The sequence below is a fragment of the Onychostoma macrolepis genome, chromosome 05 (assembly GCF_012432095.1).
Source record: "Onychostoma macrolepis isolate SWU-2019 chromosome 05, ASM1243209v1, whole genome shotgun sequence".
Classification (NCBI taxonomy): Eukaryota; Metazoa; Chordata; class Actinopteri; order Cypriniformes; family Cyprinidae; genus Onychostoma; species Onychostoma macrolepis.
The window spans coordinates 27,183,572-27,196,214 of NC_081159.1; positions in this window are offsets into that span (position 1 = coordinate 27,183,572).

Sequence of the window (12,643 nt, forward strand, 5' to 3'; positions counted from 1 at the left end):
TAATGCACCACCCTCACCTTCCTTCTGGTATAATTCGATGCTGAAGTCTGAGAATTCATGAAGCTTGCTCACAGAGCACACGTGCCTCCCAAAATCCTCCTGCCTCACCTCAGCGATGATGAGAGTAATATTCCCTGGGTTGTAGTGCACTGAATATCCAGCTGTGCAGTTGCTGTACGTTTTGTGCTTGATCAGGTGACAGAGCAGCTGGTTCCTGGGGCTTCTCCACTGTAGGGACAACTGCTGGATACTTCCTTGAGCCTCATATTCATATTGACACGGCATTTTAATCACCAATCCGGGAGGAGACCAGAGCTTTATGGCAGTTACTGTGGGTCATGGGGAATAGATAAGCCCACATTTTCAATAAGATTTATCAATCCATAATTTAGTCAAAAATGAATGGGTTAAAAAGACAAAACTGAATGAGAGAAGTCAAACATACAAGACAAAACAGTGCAAATAAAGTAACATTTTGTGTATAAAACAAAGATCTCTAATATAAGATTTTAAACCCACCTTTTAGAATGAAGTAGAGCAACAAAAATCTCTGCGTTTGGTAAGCCATTTTCACTTATTCCTTCAAAGACTCATAAAGGATGTCAGCACATTCAAATGTTTAAAATAACATATTTTTCAGTTTGAATTTCTTTCAAATTTTCACTCTCCAGCTCTAAACTGACTTGAAACTGGAGTCACTTTTGTTTTCTAAAGCCTGCCCTTACATGGCTGTTTCTATGTTGTATAATTTGATCCAGGGTTCTTCCAAATGGATATCAATGTGTCTGCACAAAATGATACAAGATATTAAATTACCTCATTAATTTGAGGGGGTTTTGCCATTAAATACATGGTATGTAAATATATTTTGTCATGTGAAAACACTTGACATAAACATTCTCACTTTGAGGCACACACACAGACCTCTTTTCCATTTGTAGACACAAATACATACAAAAATTCAGAAAGAGTCACTTCTGTGCATCTGAAGATTATGCTGCTGACTCTCATCATTTTCAGTTTGTGCTCTAGCATTTGTTCTTCTGGAGACTCTGATTTCACTTTTCACAAACACAATAGAGCAGGGACAATTATAATGTATTTAACAATCCCCACGAGGCAATAAATTATACAGAAAGATGCACAGATGTGCAAACATCTGCTCAAACATGAAGAGTTTTCCTGTATAAATTCAACATGTTCAAAGGGGGCTAACCTTTGCTGCCATCACATTCTATCAGACATTTCCTACCTCCTTATTTCCCTACTTTTTAAAGTTGTAATTATGAGTTAGTCAAGTTCAAGTGCTTTGTTGTCAGAAAGAACAGAAGTCATAATGAACGGCCCATTTATCAGTTCATGCTTGCCTTCTTGCAGAATAAAGCTAAAACGGATAGAGGATATTTAGCCAATTTCCAACGGGTTTTGAATAAAATGTAGCATCCTATTAATTTTCACTGCACTAGATTCTGCTTGTAATATGCATAAAATGGTTATTCATATGTGTACATATACATGACTGTAATGGCAAGAGAAAGCAATGTATACATTGTGGGGGGAAAAAAATAAAACTTTACAGTTCTACAGCCAGGGCCATGTTTTAGCTTATGGCCGACTCGGAAACTCTGGTATCAAAATGATCTCTTAGATACACCTCGAGAGGCTGTTCATGTTCTAGGACTAGGAAACTTGTATTTACAATAAATCAGATAGCACATGGAGGCAGCATAAGGCAAGCATGGCGTTTTCCGGTTCTTAGGCGGTTGAACCAGTACACGAAATCAGATTAATCAGTTTTAAAATAGTTCACGTCTGCAGTCAGCATTAATCACAAATGACTCAATAATGAAACATAGTATCTCAAATGTGTCCGAAATTCCTACTCGAGATAAAATTGTGTTATCCAACCTTGCGATTTTGCTTTTATTAACTCTTGTTTGCAATTAACCATTTCATACAGTTTGCAAATCGAATCTGATCACACCAGTTCCTGTGCCAACAGTACACAGAACTGAGGACAGTCTCTTTTGGACATGTCAGAAATTCTAAGAACCGATAAATAGGCTTGTACTACGAGCTAAAGAGCATAGTGGGATTTAACATGTTAGAGGAGAGCGGGGTTATCTGAGCCTGTGGGGAAGTTGAGTCACCCCTTGCATAGGCAACCTTAAACAAAATTGGTGATACGACCACATTATATTTGAAGAGTTTGCCATTTTACTCACCCTGTAATGGAAAGAGGCCCATGACATAATTAGTGCCTACATATTCAATAAACAGTTTTTGATGTTTAAAGTGTTTTTTTTTTATTTTTTATATATAGTTCAGTAGTTCAAATCTTTATTGTCATTGTAACATGTACAACGAAATTAAAGTGCCATCCAATCAGTGCATCACTCATGATCAACAACATAAAATAATAAAATAAAAAAAAATAGTAAAACCAATTATATAATAAAACACACACACAGCATACATTCTATCGTTACTGCCTCGATCTCTTATTGCACATCAAATTATGTTTTAGCAGCATTGAGTGTGGTAACTGCTGTAGGATAATAACTGTTCTTAAATATATTAGTCCTTGTTTTAATTACTCTGTATCGTCTACCTGACAGCAACAATTCAAAGAGTGAATGTCCAGGGTGTGAAGTGTCCTTTATAATGTTCTTGGCTTTTTTAAGGCAGCGAGAACTGTGTAATTCTTCCAGAGTGGTGAGAGTTTTAATAACCCTCTGAAGTGATTTCCTCTGTGCTACTGTACAGCTACTGTACCATACACATATACAGTACGTGAGGATGCTCTCAATGGAGCTCCAATAAAAGGACACCAGCAGTCTCTGGGTGATATTATTCTTCCTGAGCACCCTCAGGAAGTGCAGTCTCTGCTGAGATTTTTTCAGCAGCTCAGAGGTATTCACGCCCCAGGTGAGATCCTCCTCAATGGGGACTCCCAGAAAGCATAAGTCCGACACCCTCTCCACACAGTCCCCACTGATGTACAATTCCGAGATATTTGTTTTCTTCCTCCTGAAGTCAATGATGACCTCCTTGGTCTTTGAGGTATTGAATAACAGATTATTCTCTCCACACCATACTGTCAGCCGCTCCACCTCATCCCGATAAGCAGTATCATCCCCCCCTGAGATGAGCCCCACCACTGTGGTGTCGTCTGCAAATTTGATGATGGTATTACTGTGGTGGGCAGGGATACAATCGTAGGTATACAGGGTGTAGAACAGGGGGTTCAGCACACAGCCCTGTGGGGAGCCAGTGCTGAGACTAAGGGCCATAGATGTATGTGGGCCCACTCTCACCCTCCGGCTGCGACCTGACAGGCAAAAACACTGTTTTTTCATGCACCTGTCAATTTTGAGATTTTGGGCTTTTTGGTTTTTCATGAAGTGTTTTTTCAGACTAGTAGAACGAAAACATCCAAAAGACACTGTTAAGTGTTTCTTTTTATAGCACTTTATCTATTTGTGTCAATAGATTTCAATTACAATACATATTTTTAAAGGCCGTTTTCTCAAAATGAGTTTTTTCTCCTCCACTGAGCCATAAATCTCCACTTCAGTAGTACTTACACACACCAAACTTTACATTTTTATTCCTGTCTATATCCTGAAGGTTTTTACAGAGGGATTTGTTCATATATAATTTTCTTGATTATTTACAACATTTTAATCCCCCCAAAATTGTCAAAATATAGTGTTTTCTGTCTGTTCTAAGTATTTTCTGAATTATGGAGTGACAAAATGAGATACCCAAAATTCCTCTGTAAAAACTTTTGACTGTAATATGTCAAAAAATTAACAAGAATTTTGAAACTGACTTCATCCAGTGTTTAGATTTTTGTACTAGAAATGTATGCAAATTAGTGCATATTTCATTAAATAATGCCTCATTTGCATATTTAAACCTAACATTTTAGAAAACTTGTAATACAAAAAATGCTTGCAATTATGAATGTAATCAATCAACTAGGTAAGTAAGGCGATAACTATTAGTAAAAAAAAATACCCTATTCACCTGCAGTGTCTCGCCTTAATCCATGTACAGGTGGAGTATGCAAGTCCCAGGTCTGTCAGTTTGTCCACCAGTTTGTGAGGGAGGATGTGACATTTTATGATTGGGTGATTCAACACATAGATGTTTTACCAGCTAGGAAGTTCAGCACTTTTAGAGATTCATCCCTCTATCTGATGTGAGCATAAGTATTGGAACAGTTGCCTCACAGGCCTTTCTAAGTGATCAGCTGTGTCCTGTTGCATTAATTCTTCAGATATTAAAAGCAGGGAATGTGTCGTATCAGTTATATCCATTACTTCTGCATTCTAAATCTTGCATTTGATGATGACACACACAAACCAGGATGAAGATGAGGGAGCTGACTTTGAGAGAAAAGCAAGCAGTTTGGATGCTAAAAGAAAAGAGTAAGTCAATTAGAGCTCTAGCAAAAACCAAAGGGCATGGAGAAATCAAGAGTTTGGAAACCACCAGCGACACTAGCAACCAACAACGACCTGATCAGCTGAGAAAACAACAGTTGATTACAGACAAATCATAAAAGCTGTGAAAATGAATCCTAAAAGATGCTGTGTCTGTAAAATCACCAACAACTTCCAGAAAGCTGGGGTGATGCTCTGCTGTCCTCAGGAGACTTTGACACAGAATTACGGATGCTACACAGCAAGATGCAAACCTCTGACCAGCACCAAAAATAGAAAGGCAAGATTAAAGTTTGCAAAAAAGCACAAAGGTGAGCCAGAAGAGTTTTGGAACTGTGTTTACAGACCGATGAGACAAAGATGAACCTTTATCTAAGTGATGGGAAAGCAAACATGGAGAAAAAAAAATGGAACTGCAATGATCCCAAGCATACAGCCTCATCTGTAAAGCATGGTGGAGGTGGTGTCATGGCATGGGCATGCATGGCTGCCTCTGGAACAGACCCTCTCAACTTCACTGATGACTTAATGTATGATGACAGTAGCAGAATGAATTTGGAAGGGTACAAAACCATCTTGCCTACCGATATTCAAGAAAATGCCACCAGATTCATTGGGAAGTGCTTCATATTGCATCAGGACATTGACCCAAAACACCCTGCCAGTTCAGTCAAGGAATTTATATAATAAATGGAAAGTCTTAGATTGCCCAAGTCAATCTCCAGATTTAAATCCGATTGAACATGCATTTCACCAGCTGAAAAGGAGAGTAAAGGCAGAAACTCCCCAAAACAAGCAACAATTGGAATTGGCTGCATTAAAGGCTGGGAAAAGCATTTCAAAGGATGAGGGATCTGCAACTAGGGATCTGCAACTAAATAACAGCTTTTAATCTTTTATATCTGCCTTATGTTCAACTGTCCCAATACTTATGCTCACATCATTGAGTGGGATGAACTCTAAAAGTGCTGTTCTTTTTATTTGGTAAAACATGCATGTGTTGAAACGGCTAATAATAAAATGTGGCATTCTGTAGTTTTGTCTCATATTCATCTTTTCATCATATTTGCAAATGTCTTGACTCCACAGCCAACAGAACAATTTTGTCTTCACTGTTCCAATACTTTTGGAGGGCACTGTATGTATGTATGTATATATATATATATATATATATATATATATATATTTTTTTTTTTTTTTTTTTGACCAAACATTTTTAACTTGATTTTGTTCTGAACATTTTACACAGGCCTTGTTTATGAAATTTGGCCATTGACATTTTTATAAAATTGTATTTCCCTATACAGGTGCTGGTCATATAATTAGAATATCATCAAAAAGTTGATTTATTTCACTAATTCCATTCAAAAAGTGAAACTTGTATATTATATTCATTCATTACACACAGACTGATATATTTCAAATGTTTATTTCTTTTAATTTTGATGATTATAACTGACAACTAAGGAAAATCCCAAATTCAGTATCTCAGAAAATTAGAATATAACTTAAGACCAATACAAAGAAAGGATTTTTAGAAATCTTGGCCAACTGAAAAGTATGAACATGAAAAGTATGAGCATGTACAGCACTCAATACTTAGTTGGGGCTCCTTTTGCCTGAATTACTGCAGCAATGCGGCATGGCATGGAGTCGATCAGTCCGTGGCACTGCTCAGGTGTTATGAGAGCCCAGGTTGCTCTGATAGTGGCCTTCAGCTCTTCTGCATTGTTGGGTCTGGCATATCGCATCTTCCTCTTCACAATACCCAATCGATTTTCTATGGGGTTCAGGTCAGGCGAGTTTGCTGGCCAATCAAGCACAGTAACACTATGGTCATTGAACCAGCTTTTGGTACCTTTGGCAGTGTGGGCAGGTGCCAAGTCCTGCTGGAAAATGAAATCTGCATCTCCATAAAGTTGGTCAGCAGCAGGAAGCATGAAGTGCTCTAAAATTTCCTGGTAGATGGCTGCGTTGACTGTGGACTTCAGAAAACACAGTGGACCAACACCAGCAGATGACATGGCAGCCCAAATCATCACTGACTGTGGAAACTTCACACTGGACTTCAAGCAACATGGATTCTGTGCCTCTCCACTCTTCCTCCAGACTCTGGGACCTTGATTTCCAAATGAAATGCAAAATTTACTTTCATCTGAAAAGAGGACTTTGGACCACTGAGCAACAGTCCAGTTCTTTTTCTCCACAGCCCAGGTAAGACGCTTCTGACGTTGTCTCTGGTTCAGAAGTGGCTTGGTAGCCCTTTTCCTGAAAACGTCTGAGCGTGGTGACTCTTGATGCACTGACTCCAGCTTCAGTTCTCTCCTTGTGAAGCTCTCACAAGTGTTTGAATCAGCTTTGCTTGACTGTATTCTCAAGCTTGCGGTCATCCCTGTTGCTTGTGCACCTTTTCCTACCCAAATTCTTCCTTCCAGTCAACTTTGCATTTAATATGCTTTGATACAGCACTCTGTAAACAGCCACACCTTTCAGTAATGACCTTCTGTGACTTACCCTCTTTGTGGAGGGTGTCAATGTTCGTCTTCTGGATCATTGCCAAGTCAGCAGTCTTCCCCATTATTGTGGTTTCAAAGAACAAGAGATACCCAGAATTTATACTGTAGGGATGGTCATTTATTCAAATTCAAATGTGAATATTCTAATATTTTGAGATACTGATTTTTGACTTTCATGAGCTGTAAGCTCTAATCATTAAAATTAAAAGAAATAAACATTTGAAATATATCAGTCTGTGTGTAATGAATGAATATAATATACAAGTTTCACTTTTTGAATGGAATTAGTGAAATAAATAAACTTTTTGATGATATTCTAATTATGTGACCAGCACCTGTATGTATATTCTCCCTATAATGTGTGTAGTACACATTATTGTGTACACTTACTGTGTTGATACATGTACAATCTGTATACTGAATGTGTTTTATTCTTTCTTTTCTGTGAGAGAGTCAAGCGTTTATTTTAAAATCCCAGACAGAGTATGCTGTATAACCAAAATACCAATAATAACCAAAAAACAGATTGTATGCATAATGCTGTACTGGTAATTATAAGCAAGTCCAAAATACATGAAGTAAATATAGTAAATATAGTCAAAATTCATCAGCAGATCATAAGCAGTTGCCTGGCAATTGCTTTGTAAACTGCTCTGCAACCACAAAAAAGTGCACAGTGCTGCATTTTTACTTTTAAATATTTAGAGCTCACATTTAAATGAATCATAGCCTTTTAAAGTTCAATAATCACTGCAGCCCATATCACTATTCCTTTTTTATCCCCATTTAAGGCCTTCTAAAATGGTAATTACGTCTTTTGTTATAGTCTGCCATTATAGTCTGATGTGACTTTTTATGACCTTAGATACAGCTGAATTTAAGACATTCTAAAACCTGTTATTACTTCTTTTTTTTCACATTATCTAAATACACTTCATAGATTAGTTTTAGTCGCAAATGAGAGAGAAACGTTGTATTACAGGGAGTCTATAGACAAGAAAATTGATAATGCTTTTTTTTCTCAAAAATAACATTCTCCTGTCATTTCTCATGCTATATATATAAAATGCAAAACACAAACATAACATCTTCCATTTATTGAATAAATGAAATAATTGAACATACAATACAATCTGTAAAAATAATATATTGATTAATTTCTTTAATGACTTTGTAGTCCAGCTTAAAACAACTGGTAGAGATGCAGTTAGTGAAGTGCCTCTTGCTGTCTGGCTACCAGTATTGGCTGGTTGGCACAGTCTTTGCCCATCATAGAATGACTGGTAAAGATGTAAGCAGTGGTCTGTGAAACATCCCTTTGTGTCTGGCTAGTGTCAGAAGTGTTGGCACACTGTAGACTTTGAATCCAATCCTAAAATGGCTGGCAGACATGCAGGCAGTGGTCGCTGAAGAATCCTTTGCCGTCTGTTTTGCATAGACTGCAGTTGGCAGTAAGCATTGCTCAGCAACACAGATGATGTGGGATGGGTATCCCAAGAGATAAGATAAGAAAACAAATGAGATAATGTTAGTCTGAGTGATTTATTTATTTATTTATTTTTGTGCTGAAATAAATGACTGAGGATTAAGCTTGATGTATGCCTGCGAAAGAGATGAAAGTAATGAAAAGTCCCATATAGTACATTGATGGGTAGGCCATTCCAAATATTATCATATAGATGTAACCACCTATTTTGTTTTTAATTTAATTTATTTATTTGTACTAACAACAGGCTGTTTGTGACCTTAATGAGCGTGAAGAACTATAGCATGGAAGAATACCACCGAGAAGCTAGAATATTAAAACCTTTATAGGTAATTCATATTTTATAATTAAATGTTCTGAATCTGGTAAGAACTTTGAAACCTGAACTGAAGTATGTGTATATGGAGACTGCAGGATTTACTGCCAGTAATGCATTACAATAATATAGAGGTCATGAATGCATGTACTTTTCTGTATCAGGAACAGCAAGCATGTTTTGTAACTTAGCAATATTGCTAATGTGGAAGAATGTTCTTCGTAAGACAAATTGCTGTCATGCTTGACACCCAGGTCTGATGACATTACACTTATTTCATGTAGATTGTCATCTACTGTAACAGCTTATCATGAGACGTTTTGGTCTAATGAACAATAACTTTGTTTTGTCAGAATTTAGTTGTAGGAAATTACTGGTATTCCAATCCTTCCATGGTCATTAATACACTCCACTAGCTTGGAAAATTAATAAATGTCATCTAGTGCGGGGAAAATATAAATCTGAATGTCATCAGCATAATAATGAAAATTAGTTCAATGTTTCCTGATAATAAGGTAAACATGTACGAAGAAAACAACAGAAGACCTAAGACAGAGCCTTGTGGCATGCCATATTAATCGCTTGTGTAAGATTTGACTTACACACAAACATTTACACAAAAAAGGGTAACGATCATGCAAATAGGACAAATAGGAATGCCTGTCCACAAATACAAACATAATTTTCCAGTCTGCCCACGAGGATGTAATTATGTATTGATCTACCTATGGCCTGTAATTTTCAAATTGACAAAGATCAATTTGTGGTTTCTTGGAAGGAGATTTAATATCATTCAATATCATGTAATATCAAGTTTCTTTTGGGACATGGGAGTTAAAGGGTTAGTTCACCCAAAAATGAAAATTAGTCCATGTTTTACTCACCCTCAAGGCATCCTAGGTGTACATGACTTTCTTTCAGATGAATCCAATCGGAGTTATATTATAAAACTGTCCTAGCTCTTTCAAGCTTTATAATGGCACGGGCGGGTGTTTTTGTTCAATAGTCTAAAAGTAGTCAAATAAAGTGTGACGGCACGAGGAGAAAAGAGGACTCAAAGGCAGAGGATAGATTCAAGCACAAGGTTTATTTACCAAAAGTGAACAAAACAAATAAAACTGTAACAAAAATCATCGAGCAAGTCTCTGGGGTAATCCAGCTATGGTCGGCAGTGAGATGCGGACCCAACGAACGGATCACTGCCCAAGACCCAGCGCTCGCACAGGACTAACCACTAAAGAGTGGAGTGAGGCAGAGAGTGGCAGTCCTTCTCTCTATGCGTCCTGGGGTACAGACAGACAGACGTGAGTGTAATACCAAAGCACAGAACACAAAACAATCTACTCACAACAGGAACTAGTCAGAAGAAAAATATAAAGGAAAGGGTAATGAGCAACAGGTGGAATAGAAGCAGCTTGTGACATGCGCAGCCCCACCGCCAGATCAGCACTTTGGATAAAAGCATCTGCTAAATGACTAAAAGTAAAGTAAAGTAGCATACGTTCTCAGAAAAAGTCACTGGGGTGGTAACCTTTCAAAGTGTACTAATATGTACCATTTAGGTACTAATATATGCAGTTTTGGTGCAAACATAAATATACACCCTTTAGGGGTAGTGAAAGCTTCTGTACCTTTTTTTCTGACTATACCGTTTCCCCTGTTATTTAAATCAATAGTTGGCAGAATATAGTATATGCTGTGAAATAGGGTATGCAGTAAGCAATATGATAGTTTCCATCCTGCAAACACTGGTGATTTTGCATGCAAATGTAAGCGGAATCATATCCTGTCAAATCAGTGACAAAATGTTATTTTAGGACCAGACCAGACTCTAATGATCCTTACTGGCCATTTATACCAGATCTTTATCCACCATGCGAACGGTGCCTATTTAATCTTCATAGCAGTGGATTTTGAGGTGAGATTAAATCGCTATAGCAGCATGTGGGGCCATATACCCAGCTAATTTCTTCACAGCTGTTATTAGATTCACTGCTGTGCGCCATTACTCCTAACCCCCTAGAGAGAGGTAGCGAGGGCCCAAGAGCTTCTACACATCCACAAACGCACACACATGCCTACAATCATTAGCTGTGCTCGATTGTGGATATCAGTCATTTCAGCAACATTAGCAAACCTTTCTACCATTTCATGACTCAAGCCTAATCACTGGCTGGTGAGGTGTGACTGAGGGGTGCAGAGTGCATTGCACAGCAAGATAATACTAAAATTAGAATACGTAACCAGAAGGCCAGATAGCCGGACTCGTAATGGTGTCGTACATCCTATTCTCCACTGGAGGGCAAAGTACACTCATACATTCTGTATCTGTAAGTCAATATCACAGCAGTTTGTTTATAGAAGAAATGTCAGGTAGTCGATGGACGCTCCTTAGTGTATAAGAGTATTTCGGTCTATTCACACTTAACATGCATCAAGTTGTCTTAGAGAGACATGAATACATCCTCAAGCGTATAGGCACTATTTATCTCGCTTAATCTAAATGTAATCCTGCAGATGCATACCCATAATGCATTCTTAATGACTACAAAAGCTTTCATCAGGTAATGATCAAGAGCTTAGCTTGGCTTATTAAATGAATTTATGACAAAGTACACACACAATGTAGAAGCTATAGGAGGTGACCTCTGTCAGAAGCAATTTCAGTGCTTCACAACTATCAGATGTTGTTTGAACAAGGGGCTGTTTTCATGAACAGACCAACAAAGTCTATTAGCATCAAAAGCTGGGATGAACAGATCAAAGCTGTGGAAAAATAATCATGTTAACACGGAATAGCTAACCATAACAAGGGACTAAAAATCAATTACTCCTTTCTGTAATTGTTTTAGGAAGGATCTGTAAAAAGGTTATAGAAGGTAATATAGTCATGGGAAAAGAAGAGGTGAATGTATGATTTGCATGTAGAAAACAATGCAGCATAGAAATGTTCCCAAGAGCTTGTCTAAATATGGAAAAGCATTTTTTAAAATGAAGCCCAGAAGGGTCTGATTTTCCCAAGGGAGTGAGTCCGTACTGAAGAGGAACACTTCCATAGCATGTAACAAGAAATTGTTTACCTGCATTTTATCACCGTCACTTGGCAACAGTGTGTGCTACAGTACATTATTGATGTGTTGCATTCTATATACTTTTATTGCATCACAGAGCTTCCATAAAACATATCTTGTCCAGCTTGTTGCATTGTTTCTTCATTTACGCTTGTATGTAAGCAAATGAGAGGATGAATGACCGCTTCTCATGCGGTGAATTTATATGACAGGTTGAAATGGATTTTGCCAATGGTCCTCCACGAGGCAAAGGATTATACCTGAAACTGCTATTGAACCAGGCATGCACATATTTATCAAATTATTTTAATTAATTAATTTAATTTAATTTAATTATTTATCTTAATCCAACTGATATGTGATCAGGAAGGCTGGTATACTGTGGGGAGTTGACTGCAGAAAAATAATTACTCTTAAATTGAAATCTAAAGAAACTGCAGAATTAATTTATGCACCGTGTCCCAATTATATACTCCTTATAATGAAAAAAAAAAAAAAAAAAAAAGATAAATTTAATAGATTTTCCAGTAACTGAGAGCACTCTAAGACTCATAAAAGATCTTCCTTAGGAGCTCAATAGTAATGCATTCTTACCACCCTTACGTATGGCCTACTGGGAACATCAGGAATATTTGCATGGTTGTTAGACACCCTTGTGAAAAGAAGTGCACTTTAGCAAATACTAGAAATAGTCTACTTAAGTGGGAGCTGAATGTAATGTTTTCGAACACTTAATCTCAGTTCAATGAAAATGTTGGCTATTATAGTTTAAAGAGCCCTGAATTTTCAGAGTCTGACTTATT